Source organism: Entelurus aequoreus, linkage group LG16 (assembly GCF_033978785.1).
Source record: "Entelurus aequoreus isolate RoL-2023_Sb linkage group LG16, RoL_Eaeq_v1.1, whole genome shotgun sequence".
Lineage (NCBI taxonomy): Eukaryota > Metazoa > Chordata > Actinopteri > Syngnathiformes > Syngnathidae > Entelurus > Entelurus aequoreus.
Window position 1 is genome coordinate 33,832,146 of NC_084746.1, and position 13,677 is coordinate 33,845,822.

General features: G+C 36.8%; 1 pseudogene; it reads right to left on the reverse strand.

Moving 5' to 3' along the window:
• Window positions 1-781: 781 nt before the first annotated feature.
• Window positions 782-13,677, reverse strand: part of LOC133630870 (solute carrier family 22 member 23-like) — a 101,221-nt pseudogene continuing 88,325 nt past the window's right edge.

A 13,677-nucleotide genomic window follows, 5' to 3' on the forward strand; every position in this document is an offset into this window, starting at 1 on the left:
TGAAACGTAATGTAACTAGAATAAGTCAGAGAATGAAATCGTAATACTGCAAGATATATATATGTATTAGGAAAAAATATATGATTTATTGTAGGGAAATAAGCTGTAATTTTAATGACAAAATTGAAAATCCCCACACATTTTAATGCATATTAAATTTGAAAATGTATTTATATTTTAAAATTTTCCATAAAGTCTACACCTTGTTTCTAGTTAGTTTCATTATTTTTTATATTTGAGTATACAACTTTTTAATTGTAATAATCCTTTATATTAATTCATGTATTTCCGACAATTCATGTCATCAAATGATAAACTTATTGTCAGAGTTTGACTTGTTTTGGCTCTCTTCAGTACCGCGTTACTACTCGCTTCTCCGACTGTGACGTCACATGCTTGCAGGGAATTTGTGCTTTGATGCGTTCAGCAGCATTACGAACATTTCCTAACCCGACCATCTGTGGAAGTATCCTCAAACTTTGTTTGATCCAAGCCGCAAGCCATCATTGGCAGGAAGAAAAGGACAATCTGTTGGTCATGAAGGAAGAACATGTTTGTGGAGGAAAGTACCTGCATGTTGTTGTTGGTGCCTTGAACGCACCACCAGATTGTATCTTCTGCTTGTTGCAAACTGTTTGTTTGGAGTATTGCAATAACGCACCGCACACGATGTTTATGAAAATTGTTGTGAACAAATGTTGTGCGTTGATGTTGAAAAGAAAAAGGCGTTGAAATCGATTATCATTTTTTGTTTCGTCTGCGGCGTGACAAATACTGAAGCTTTGTACATGACTTTATCGGGGCAGGCCAAAAAAATAAATAAAAAAATCATACTTATAAATGAAACGAGCCTGCAAATAATTACGCACTTGCTGACAATATGAAGAAAGTCAATGAGTAAAAAGACATTTTAGTTGCGTACATTCTGACGTACAAACTGATCGTCCACATTCAGTCAATGGCTGCAAACAAAGCAAGTTCCCAAACATGCAACAATACTCATTTTTGGCACTATTTTTTGGAACATTTTGGTTTTTTTTGGGAGTACTTTCTTGTGCTGCGTCTTTCAAAAAAAAAAAAATCCTTACAATTGTTGATTGTTTACGTCTGAATCGACTTGTTTTTCCCCCATGGCGCTTCTTGTCCGTTCTCTGCGCTTCAAAGGCTGGTGATTTCAACCCACATTCAAAAGAAGAACAAAAAAGAAGTTTGTCTCAAAGCAGCCTCTTGTGCGGGAAGGGTGGCGAGGGGGGCGGGGCTTGTCCTCCTCCTAAGTGCGGCAAAAGAGACGCGGTCATCATGACGACGTCACTCCGTGAGGGCCATGTTTTCTGTGCTAGCGCCGTCCCTGATTGCCAGGACGCCGGAGTCTATGGGGGAAGACACGGTACACTCCATTAGGGACAGGGGGGGGTCCTGCGTGGGGCAAGAAGAGTCTAAAGAGTGGAGGGAGTCCTTTAAGGCCCCCAAGGGCTCCAGAGTCAACGTTTCTGGGGTGGGGCTGAGCGCCAGGTCTGTGGTGGGCGGCAGGGGGGAGGGAGGGGGTGAAAGGTCGGAGTCATCGACTATTTCTAACAGGATGTCTTGGCAGGGGGACGGCGGGGGCTCGGGGGCGGCGTCCTCGTCTGTCACGGGAACAGGAGGGGGGGGCGCAGGTGATGGGGGGTCTTCTGAAGTGTCCTCTAGCAAAGGTGGGTCAGATGTCGCCGACATTTGGTCTTCTGATAAAGAGGCGGGGTCCGGCGATGACATGTCGGGGGTGCTTCCTGTGTGGCGCCCGTTGGGGGAATGAGAGAGTCTGAGAGCGGCTCCACTGAAGCCAGGACGATTTCTGTGGGTTTGTGTAAAAGCGGGTCTGTGAAGCGTGTGGGCGTGGAAGACAGCAGGTGGTCTTTACTAGCGTGGACCACCTCGTGCTTCGTGAGCGACGCGGGGGAGTCCGCCCCCCGGGTCGGGCTTGGTGGTCAGATCCGCGGCTGACGAGGCGGTGGAGTCCATGGTGGAGACGGCGGTGGCGGCCGCCTGGTGCAGCGGCGTGTCGTGCACCCGTGTGTAGTCCCTGGTGCCGTCAGAGGGCGCCAGCAGCAGGCGCTGCTCGCCGGGCCCCCGCGGGGGCAGCAGGGACTGGCGGGTATAGCTGTCGTCGGCCAGCGTCTCGGGCAGGGGGTGGTAGCGCGTCTCAGGAAGCAGGAGAATGCAGATGATGCAGATAAGTGTGCAGCAGGCGAAGATAATGTGGTGCAGGAAGTAGCCCTTCTGGTTGTGCAGCTCCATGATGGGCGCGGTCAGCATGCCAAAGCCGGCGCTCGCCAGGACCAGACCTAAACCTCCGCCCCTGCAGACAGAAAACACCTCAATCTCACGTAGAGGAAACATTATTCCCATTAAGTATTATTGTAAACAGCAGAGAGCGCTGCACAACCACTAAAGGTCTCTTCAACACACGCAGTCATCCACCAGAGGGCGCCCTCCGAGCACCTTTCCCTCTTACATAAACCGAGATAAGCCTGAGTGGGGGCTCCTTTGCATGAGCTGTGGACTCCACGTGACATTGAATGGTGACAAAAGAATGTTTATGATTTCATAAAGCCTCATTTACAGTGACGTGGACCTTTCAAGGTGCATAACAAAGTGAGTGCTCTAAACAACACTTGAGCCATAAATCATAAATTAAGCAATAAAAAAGGCAAAGGTTAGGAAACAATAATGCTAAAATTGTGTTATAATCTTTGAACAAAGTCTTTGTATTGCAACACAACATCTGATGGAAACAGACTAATAATCTGTTCCAGGGTCAAACAATCACACAACATTTAATATTATTGCTATTTATAGTAACATTTTAACAATAAATAAAAGTGAGCTTGGGAGGTGAGACTCTTTACATTATATATGGAGGGATTTGTGGGGAACATTAAATTATTTTTCTTATTGCCTATTGACATTTGTATAATATATATATATATATATAAATATAAATATATATATATATATATTATACAAATGTCAATAGGCAATAAGAAAAATAATACATATATATACATACATATATATACATATACATATATATACATACATATATATACATATACATATATATACATACATATATATACATATACATATATATACATATACATATATATATATATATATATATACATATATATATATATATATACATATATATATATACATATATACACATATATATATACATATATACACATATATATGTATATATATGTATACATATGTATATATATATACATATATACACATATACACATATATATGTATATATATGTATACATATATATATATAAACACGTATATATATAAACACATATATATATATATATATATATATATATATATATATATATATATATATATATATATATATATATATATACACTACCGTTCAAAAGTTTGGGGTCACATTAAAATGTCCTTATTTTTGAAGGAAAAGCACTGTACTTTTCAATGAAGATAACTTTAAACTAGTCTTAACTTTAAAGAAATACACTCTATACATTGCTAATGTGGTAAATGACTATTCTAGCTGCAAATGTCTGGTTTTTGGTGCAATATCTACATAGGTGTATAGAGGCCCATTTCCAGCAACTATCACTCCAGTGTTCTAATGGTACAATGTGTTTGCTCATTGGCTCAGAAGGCTAATTGATGATTAGAAAACCCTTGTGCAATCATGTTCACACATCTGAAAACAGTTTAGCTCGTTACAGAAGCTACAAAACTGACCTTCCTTTGAGCAGATTGAGTTTCTGGAGCATCACATTTGTGGGGTCAATTAAACGCTCAAAATGGCCAGAAAAAGAGAACTTTCATCTGAAACTCGACAGTCTATTCTTGTTCTTATAAATGAAGGCTATTCCACAAAATTGTTTGGGTGACCCCAAACTTTTGAACGGTAACATTAGGACTGTTTGGTAAAATAAAAGGAGGGAAAGTAGCAGATTTTTTCTTTGTAGTCTCATGAGATTTTTTTATTTATTTAAATTTGATGAATAGTATGAGGAAAAATGTTATTAGAATTAAATATTTTTTCTTTTGAATTTTGTTTTCAATATTAGGAGAAAAAAGTTGCAATGTTTCCAAAACAGTCCTTTTTTTAATGAGTAAAAACTATATATTTTTTCTCTAAATCATTGATTTTGTATTTAAGGATTGTTTTGAAAAATAAGGAAAAAACATTTTTAATAGTACCGGTAACTGTTTTCTTTGTAATCTCATGAGATACGTTTTTAAAGTCTCAATATTGTGAGAAAATGTTGATGAATATTAGGAAGAAAAGGGTGTAATGTTTTTTGTTTTTTTTTTTAGAAATAAGTTGTAATATTACAAGAAAAACTGCATACACACATATTTGTCTAAATTTTAAATATACATATTTTCTCTAAACTGTTAATTTTGTATTTTATTATTTATATATATTATTATTTTTATTCAAGTAGCATTAGGACTGTTGTGTAAAATGAAGGGTAAAATGTTATGTTTTTCTTTCTAATATAAGATTTTTTTAAAAGTCTAAATACTGTGAGAAAATGTTGGTGAATATTGTGAGGAACAATAGGTCATGTTATAAGAACAAAATCCTAATGTTTTTGGAAAAATAAGTTGTAAAATACAATAAAAAGTTGCAATGTTTCAAAAATAGTCCTCTTAAATAAATTTTAAAATGTACATATATTCTCTAAATGGTTAATTTTGTATTTTATTCAAGTAACTTTAGGAATATTTTTAAAATAAAGCAAAGACAATTTTAACATTAATGTTTTTCTGTGTAATCTTATTAAGTGAGTGTTTTTTAAGTCTCAATATTGTAAGAAAATGTTAATGAATGTTATGAGAATTTTTTTTAATGTTTTAAAAATAAAATCCTTTTTGGAAGAGAAATAAATGTATATATTTATAGAAATATTTGATTGGCAACACTAAATTGGCCTTAGTGTGTGAATGTGAGTGTGAATGTTGTCTGTCTATCTGTGTTGGCCCTGTGATGAGGTGGCAACTTGTCCAGGGTGTACCCCGCCTACCGCCCGTGTGCAGCTGAGATAGGCTCCGGCACCCCCCGCGACCCCTAACGGGACAAGCGGTAGAAAATGGATGGATGGAATAAATATAGAAAAAAATATTACGAGAAAAAAGTTAAAGTTTTAAAAATAATCCTGTTTTATAAATAAATAAAAAACTATTATCCTCTAAATCGTTAATTTTTTTATTGTATCCAAATAACATTAGGACTATTTTGTAAAATAAAGGAAAACAATGTAACTGTTTTCTTTGTAATCTCATGAGATACGTGTGTGTTTTTTAGATTCAATATTGTGACAAAAAGTTGATGAATATTAGGGGGAACATTTTTTAATACATAAAAGTTGCAATGTTTCAGAGATAGTCATTTTGTAACTCATAAACATTTTTTAAAAAATACATATAACAATAGGACTGATTTGTAAAATGAAAGAACATTTTTATTACATTTATGTAATCTTGTGAGATTTTTTATTGAGTTTCAATATTGTGATGAATGTTGATGAAAATTATCAAGAAAAACATGTAATGTTTAAAAAATAAAATAAGTTTCGAAAATAGTCGTTTTTGTAATAAATTTAAAAATACATGCATTTTCTCTCAAATGTTCATTTTGTATTTAATTTTGTAAAATGAAGGAAACAAATTGTCATATGAACTGTGTTCTTTTTAATCTCATAAGATATACTGTATTGGTTTGTTTATAATATCTCAATATTGTGAGTGAAGTGTGAAGTGAATTATATTTATATAGCGCTTTTCTCTAGTGACTCAAAGCACTTTACATAGAGAAACACATTATTTAAATTTGACATTTAAAGCAATGAGGGTGTATCTGAGGGCAGGTGGGTCAAGTGTCTTGCCCAAGGACACAATGGCAGTGACTATGACGGTGGAAGCGGGGATTGAACCTGGAACCCTCAAGTTGCTGGCACGGCCGCTCTACCAACCGAGCCATGCCGTGAGAAAATGATGAATATGAGGAAAAATATGTAATGTTTAAAGAATAAAATCCTTCTAAGTTGTAGTATTACGATACAATTTGCAATGTTTTAAAAATAGTCTCTCAAAAAATTTTTTAATTTAAATGATATTTTCTCTAGATAGATAATTTTGTAGATTGTTTTGCAAAATGAGGGAAAATAATTGTAATGTTAACTTGTTTCTTTGTAATCTTATTAGATGAGTGTTTTTGTGAGTCTCAATATTGTGAAGAAATGTTGATGAATATTATGGGGAAAAGATGTTGCAAAATTCAAACAATCGACTTTTCTGGGAAGACATAATATTAATTTAATATTTAATTTAATATTAGTTGTAAAATTATGAGGAAAAAGTTAAAAGAAAAATCGGTTATTTTAAGTGATTTAAATTGCAACGTTGATCGATTATTTTTAATTTCTTGAGATTTAAGTTGTACTTTAAGGTCGCAATGCTTTGAGGAAACAGTCTGTAAATGAGAAAAAAGTTACATTTCTAAAATATTTGTTGTATTTAAAAAAAAAAAAGTAACTATGTAAAAACAAATACATTTTTATATTTTAATGAAAAGTCCTATTTGAATATTATAATTGATCAAAACTTGAAATATTACAGGAGCAAACAATGGCAATAAAACGATTCTGATTCTGATTCTGATTCTGATTCTGAACAGTCATCATTTTGACGTAATTACATTCGGTTGATGGCTCCATTCTTGTACTATCCAGGTGAGCGTCGTGATCTATAATGTAGAAATAACTTTCACCAGCTCAGAGGCGAGACAGCAGCTCATCCATCGGCTGATGTCAGCATCGCAGCTTGAGCGAGTTACTTCTCTGTGATCAATGTGCTGCTAAAAAGTAAGTCCTTAACGTTCGTGCTTATAATAACAATATCGCTAATACTTGCATAATAATCACGTTACAAAATGTAAATGGAGTATTTCTGGTGCTTTTTGGATGTTTTTTGAGGGTTAGATGGCTCTCGTTAGCGGACTTTTAATTACGACTTAGAACGAAATACAAAAAATGACATGTGTTCTTCTCTCTCATAAGGATTGTGAACGATAGGCAAAATTCCAACAAAAAGTGCAGTTCCCCTTTAAGTATTAAATTATTATATTAGTGCATATGCATCACCAATAAAGCGGTCAAACCTGGTTTTAAAAAAAAAACATGGTGGTCAACGGGCCAGTTTATGCTGGGGGTCAGCAACCCGCGGCTCTTTAGCGCCGCCCCAGTGGCTCTCTGGAGCGTTTTCAAAAATGTATGATAATGGAAAAAGATGGGGGGGAAATATATTATTTGCTTTAATATGATTTCTGTAGGAGAACAAACATGACACAAACCTCTCTAATCGTTAGAAATCACAATTTTTATATAAATCATACTTCAGTGATTAGAGACTATTTGGCGAGCGCTGTTTTGTTCTACTAATTTTGGCGGTCCTTGAACTCACCATAGTTTGTTTACTTGTACAACTTTCTCCGACTTTCTAAGACGTGTTTTATGCCACTCCTTTTTTTGTCACATTTTGTCCACCAAACTTTTAATGCTGTGCGTGAAGGCACAAAGGTGAGCTTTGTTGATGTTATTGACATGTTGGAGTGCTAATCAGGCATATTTGGTCAATGCATGACTGCAAGCTAATCAATGCTATTTAGGCTAGCTGTATGTACATATTGCTTCATTATGCCTCGTGTGTAGGTATATTTGAGCTCATTTAATATCCTTTAAGTCCTCTTCAATTTATATTTGCATGTCTCATGACACATTATCTGTATGTAATATTGGCTGCATTTCTGATAGTTGTTGGTGTGCCAAGTTGTTCCAGACCACAGCAAACATAACCCAGTTTGCAAAGCATGTAATAAATCCATTAGAAGAAGACAGCCTGCAGTTTCCTTTAACTTGGACACACATTGGCCATTTTAAGACAGTCATTTGGAGAAGTCTCCATTTTACTAATGATTTCTAATGTTGTAAAAATGTGTAGAATAAATATAACATTTCAAAATTTCTGTCAACAAAGACTTAATTGCGTCAGCCTATGACTCAGTCATTTTGATAGTAGGCTAATATAGACACTTACATCATGTGTTGCCTTCATTATAACACTTATATAAGGCTTTTAATTTTTTGCGGCTCCAGGCGGATTATTTTTTTGTACTTTCGGTCCTATAAGGCTCTTTCAACATTTTGGGTTGCCGACCCCTGCTTTAGGCACTCACCTGATGACGGTGGGAGTGATCTCAGCACAGAAGAAGATGCTCAGGTTGCTGACAGCATGGGAGGAGAACATCCCGATGATGGAGAAGGCGATGGAGAAGTTCTTATTCAGGGTGCCTGAGCTATCTACACACACACAGCATGGTTATCATTGTTCAACGTGACATACACAGGTACGGCCTCTAGGGGCACTCTTGCAAACAGACACTGACTCCTACCTATATTGAGATGGGTGCTGTACTTTCCCAGCACTGGAGGAGAAATAAAGAGACAAGTTAGCACACATTTCACACGGCCATCAGTCCAATGCAGAGTGAAAGATGATAAAAACTTGTCAAGCGGCGTAGTAACCTTGCAGTGTTGACACCAGTTAAACATTAAGTCGGGCTCATTTGTAACTGAACTAACCGCCTCATGTCGTCTTTTGATCTCCTTTTTGCTACACATTGACCACAACAAGCATTACCAATGGTGGACATGAGCACAGTGACACAGCTGACTGTGCAAGCACATCAACCCGCCGGCCACATCATTAGGTACACCAGGTATGAGCATACTCGCCAACAGTAACTAGGATTCGACAAAGCTTTAAAGGTCTGAAGTCATGGCTATCCCAACGTCATATAATAGTACTATCACACGTAATATTATTTAACATCTTTGATAATCATCATGATTTGGTATCGCTCCACTTTTTTATTCGTATGTGGAAGTTTAGCGTATTAAACAAGTTCAAAATCATTAAAACATAAATAAATAAAAAAAACTTGTACCGGGATTATAACCCAAGGCCTTCTGCTTTGCAAAGCAAGTATTAATGACGCTCGCCACAGAGCCACCGAAAACAAAGACGGAAAATTTGATTATATATTCGAATTAGTAACAGAGCATGAAGTGGCCAGGAATACGTTGGAGGTCAAATCTTATATGAAGCACCTTGTCATTCAATAATTTACATTTTAATGTCTTTTTTCACGCAAAACATGTTGTTTACTGCAGTCTACGCGTATCTCTTATGTGTGACGACCATCTACTGGTCACACTTATTACACCATGTACCAAATTAAACTGCTTCAAGGTTGGTAAGCACAACCAGAATTATTCCGTACATTAGGCGCACTGAGTTATAAGGCGCACTGTCGATTTTTGAGAAAGTTAGAGGATTTTAAGTGCGCCTTATAGTCCGGAAAATACGGTACATTTGCAGTCAGTCATATCATCTTCTTTTTGTCACTTGAAAAAACACAGAGGACATGACCCCGGTGTCCTTAATGGTAGCTACGGCCATGCTTGCCAACCCTCCAGATTTTCCTGGGAGTGTCCCGAATTTCTGTGCCCCCTCCTGAAAATCCCCCGGGGCCACCGTTCTCACAAATGTCTCCCCCACCCAGACATACAATACTAATAGCTCATGGTTGATATTTTCATTGTAAGTCGGCCAAATCGATAACATGACAAAATAATCCCATGAAATTGGTTATAATAATAATACACTTAAATTGGTATGCAAGGTTCGGGACAGGTGCACGTCTGATGTCGCTCACATGGGCTACAATGAATGCTCAGGGAGTTTTTGCGTTCGGTCACACACACGAAAGATTAGAGGGAACAGTGTACGTATGACAACTCCCCCTCACGCCCCCCCAGCCATTTTGAATATCTCCCTAATTCTGAGGTCCAAAGGTTGGTAAGTATGGGTGTGTGTCTAACACGAACTCACAGTTGAGCAGGCCCAGCTGAAGCAGGGACGCCAAGGCAGTGATGATCATGAACATGAGGAGGCCACCTCGCCGGCCCATTAGCCCCACCGCCGGGCACAGCGCCAGGCAGGAGGCCACAGCGATGCCCGCCATGGTGTAGTAGTCTGCATAGAAGTTATGGAACATGGTGGTTTCCTGGGCCTCTGGGTCCATCATGCTGCGAGCGAAGCAGTGGTGGATCCCATAGCCTGTTAGCCTACACAGAACATGGACACACACAAGATGTTAGAATGTGATTCTTGCTCAGGAACACCAGATTTTGTTATTCAACCCTCACTTTATTGGGGACTTTTTTGTCTTTTCAGCTCATATTTTGCTGTATTTTTGGCCATAAGTCTGGTTGTGTTACTCCGAATGGAATACTTTTCCTTTTTTATGTTCAATTTTAATATTTTTATTGAAAATGATTTCATATATCAACGAATATTCATATCAATATTAATAATCTTGGCCCAATTGACTATAGACAGGACGAAAAAGTTCTCAGGGAGTTAAGTGTATATAAAAAGGTTTTGGATTCATATAATATTCTACTTTTATCCTAATCAACTTCAGTCCTGCATTTAAAAAATCCCCTTTAACATGTACTAAGTAAGTCAAATTTATTAAAATAAACACTTTCTGAGGTCTTAATTTATGGCAATAGAGTAAATCCTCGAGAAGTTGAGTGTATATAAACCATTTTCAGATTCTGATTTTTCCAAATATCTCAATCAACTTAAATAAAAATATCAAACATGTAATGATTTTATTTTATTTGAACTTTTTGAACACCCATTTTTATATTTTGAAACTTTTACCTACAATTAGTTTTTATCCATATAGTAAATGTTTAAGAGCTGAGGTATGAGGTAACGATCAGAGAAAAAATACATATTTAAAATTTTTTTTTAGGACTGAAATTGAAATTGATTAAAAGATTTGAGCAAAAAACAAATATAAATATTTTCACACACTGTGAACTCTCTGAGATTTTAATTTATTAGTATTATATTAGTATTGTCAGGATGAATAAGTCCTTAAGAATAAAGAGTGTATACAACCATTTTTGGATTCACATTTTTCGCTCATAAATCTCAATCGTCTTCAGTCCTAAATAAAAACAGTAAACATGTAATTTTTTTCATTTAATTTTAACTCTTTGAATGCCAGTTTTTATATTTTGAAAAATGTACAAAAGTACCTTTCAGCATTAATGGTGCCTTCACAGATGTGTAAGTTACCCATGCCTTGGGCACTAATACACCCCCATACAGATGCTGGCTTTTCAACTTTGCGCCTATCACAGTCTGGATGGTTCTTTTCCTCTTTTGTCCAGAGGACACGACATCCACAGTACCCAAAAATCAATTTGAAATATGGACTCGTCAGACCACAGAACACTTTTCCACTTTGCATCAGTCCATCTTGGATGAGCTCAGGCCCAGTGAAGCCGGCAGCGTTTCTGGGTGTTGTTGATAAATGGCTTTCGCTTTGCATAGTAGTTTTAACTTGCACTTACAGATATAGCGACAAACTGTAGTTACTGACAGTGGTTTTCTGACGAATTCCTGAGCCCATGTGGTGATATCTTTTACACAATGATGTCACTTTTTTATGCAGTACCGCCTGAGGGATTGAAGGTCACCGGCATTCAATGTTGGTTTTCGGCCTTGCAGTGATTTCTCTAGATTCTCTGAACCTTTTGATGATATTACGGACTGTAGATGGTGAAATCCCTGAATTCCTTGCAATAGCTTGTTGAGAAATGTTGTTCTTAAACTGTTGGACAATTTGCTCAAGCATTTGTTCCCATCCTTGTTTGTGAATGACTGAACATTTCATGGAAGCTGCTTTTATACCCAATCATGGCACCCACCTGTTCCCAATTAGCCTGTTCACCTGTGGGATGTTCCAAATAAGTGTTTAATGAGCATTCCACAACTTTCTCAGTCTTTTTTGCCACTTGTGCCAGCTTTTTTGAAACATGTTGCAGGCATCCACTTCCAAATGAGCTAATATTTGCAAAAAATAAAGTTTACCAGTTCGAACATTAAATATCTTGTTTTTGCAGTCTATTCAATTGTATATAGGTTGAAAGGGATTTGCAAATCATTGTATTCTGTTTTTATTTACCATTTACGCAATGTGCCAACTTCACTGGTTTTGGGTTTTGTACATAAAATATGTTTTTATCCATATAGTAAAGGTCAAAGAGAAAAGGTAATTGGGTAATGATCAGACAAACAAGACATGTTTGCTATTTTAATTTAGGACTGAAGTTGATTAAGAGAAAAACTAGAAAAAATATGAATCCAAAAAGGCTTTATACACTCTGAACTCCCTGAGGAATTTTTCGTCCTGACAATACTCTATTGCTGTTAAACTAAGTATTCCCAAAAAAACATTTTAGATTTTCAGAAAACCTTCAAATGAGGATTTTTTTCTTCATATTGTTCAATTTGTTTTAATACATGAAGCGATTGGAGGTTGTCAACACAAACAAACACACACTCCGTTCTACTCCCTTCCCCCTCCCTGTTGTGTAATGTTTCATCAGGACCACTCATGTAAAATTTACACAGACTTCAGGAGTCAGGGACACGATACGCTGTCGTGAGCTCCTCTACGTGCTAAAGATGAGGTCGGCCATGAAGAGCAAAGGAGGGAGAGACGAGGATATAAATGGCACACTTATTGAAAGACAGAATGGCTGGGATAAAAAGAGAAGCATGGATCAATAAGTGTTGAATGTGCATGTTAATGGTAGCATTAGACCTATTTCACCTACTCCTGCATATACCTCCACCAAGGCAAGAAAAAAAGAAAAAAGCCTAACAACTTACGAGTTGACGCAGAGCACGACAATATTCTTCCACAAGTTCCTGGTCCTGGCCATTTTAACAATGCACGTCTTTTTGGGTTTGCGTTGAAGAGCTCGCTGCAGTTCTGGAAACAAGACAAAGTGAAAGTGAAGAGTCAAATGTGCTGTCAGAAAGGCTAAAATGAACAATATGAATTACACTTAAAGGATTGTTTAAATGAACCTGGATGATGCAAGAATCCAGAACACAAACAAAAAATGGGACAGGATTTGAGAACTGACTAATTTCCGGACTGTAAGTCGCTATATTTTTCCCACATTTCCTACCCTGAGCTACATGTATACAATGCTGTGGTTAGATGATGAATGAGTCTAAGATCACAGGCTACACATGCTGCAAAACATTTAGGTCTCTTCACATCAGACCAATCAAACTGCCGAACGGGTCACAGTGGACTGATAAAATAGTTCCTATTCAATCAAAAGGCACCCACACAATCAATCAGTATGCTGTTTTGTAAATGTACAGGGTATTTAAAAAAGAATAAGCCAAAATTATCACTGGATATTTCAAAAATGAAAAACAATAGAACACCTAGCTTGAACACACGTGTTGTACATAACTGAGTATTTATTTCATGCTTTACAAGTTTTTACCAAACTCTGTTTTAAAAGCATGCTGCCCCGTGACAATGGCATTTGTTTTTGCAAACTCAAGCACTCAAAAGGCCTTCTGTTGAGGAGTCGCCATTTTGAGGCTAAAATTGAAATAAAGTAACATTTTGCAGCAAAATAAATAGCACCAAATTAAATGAGTAAAATTCTAATAAAAACAACTAGAAGATCT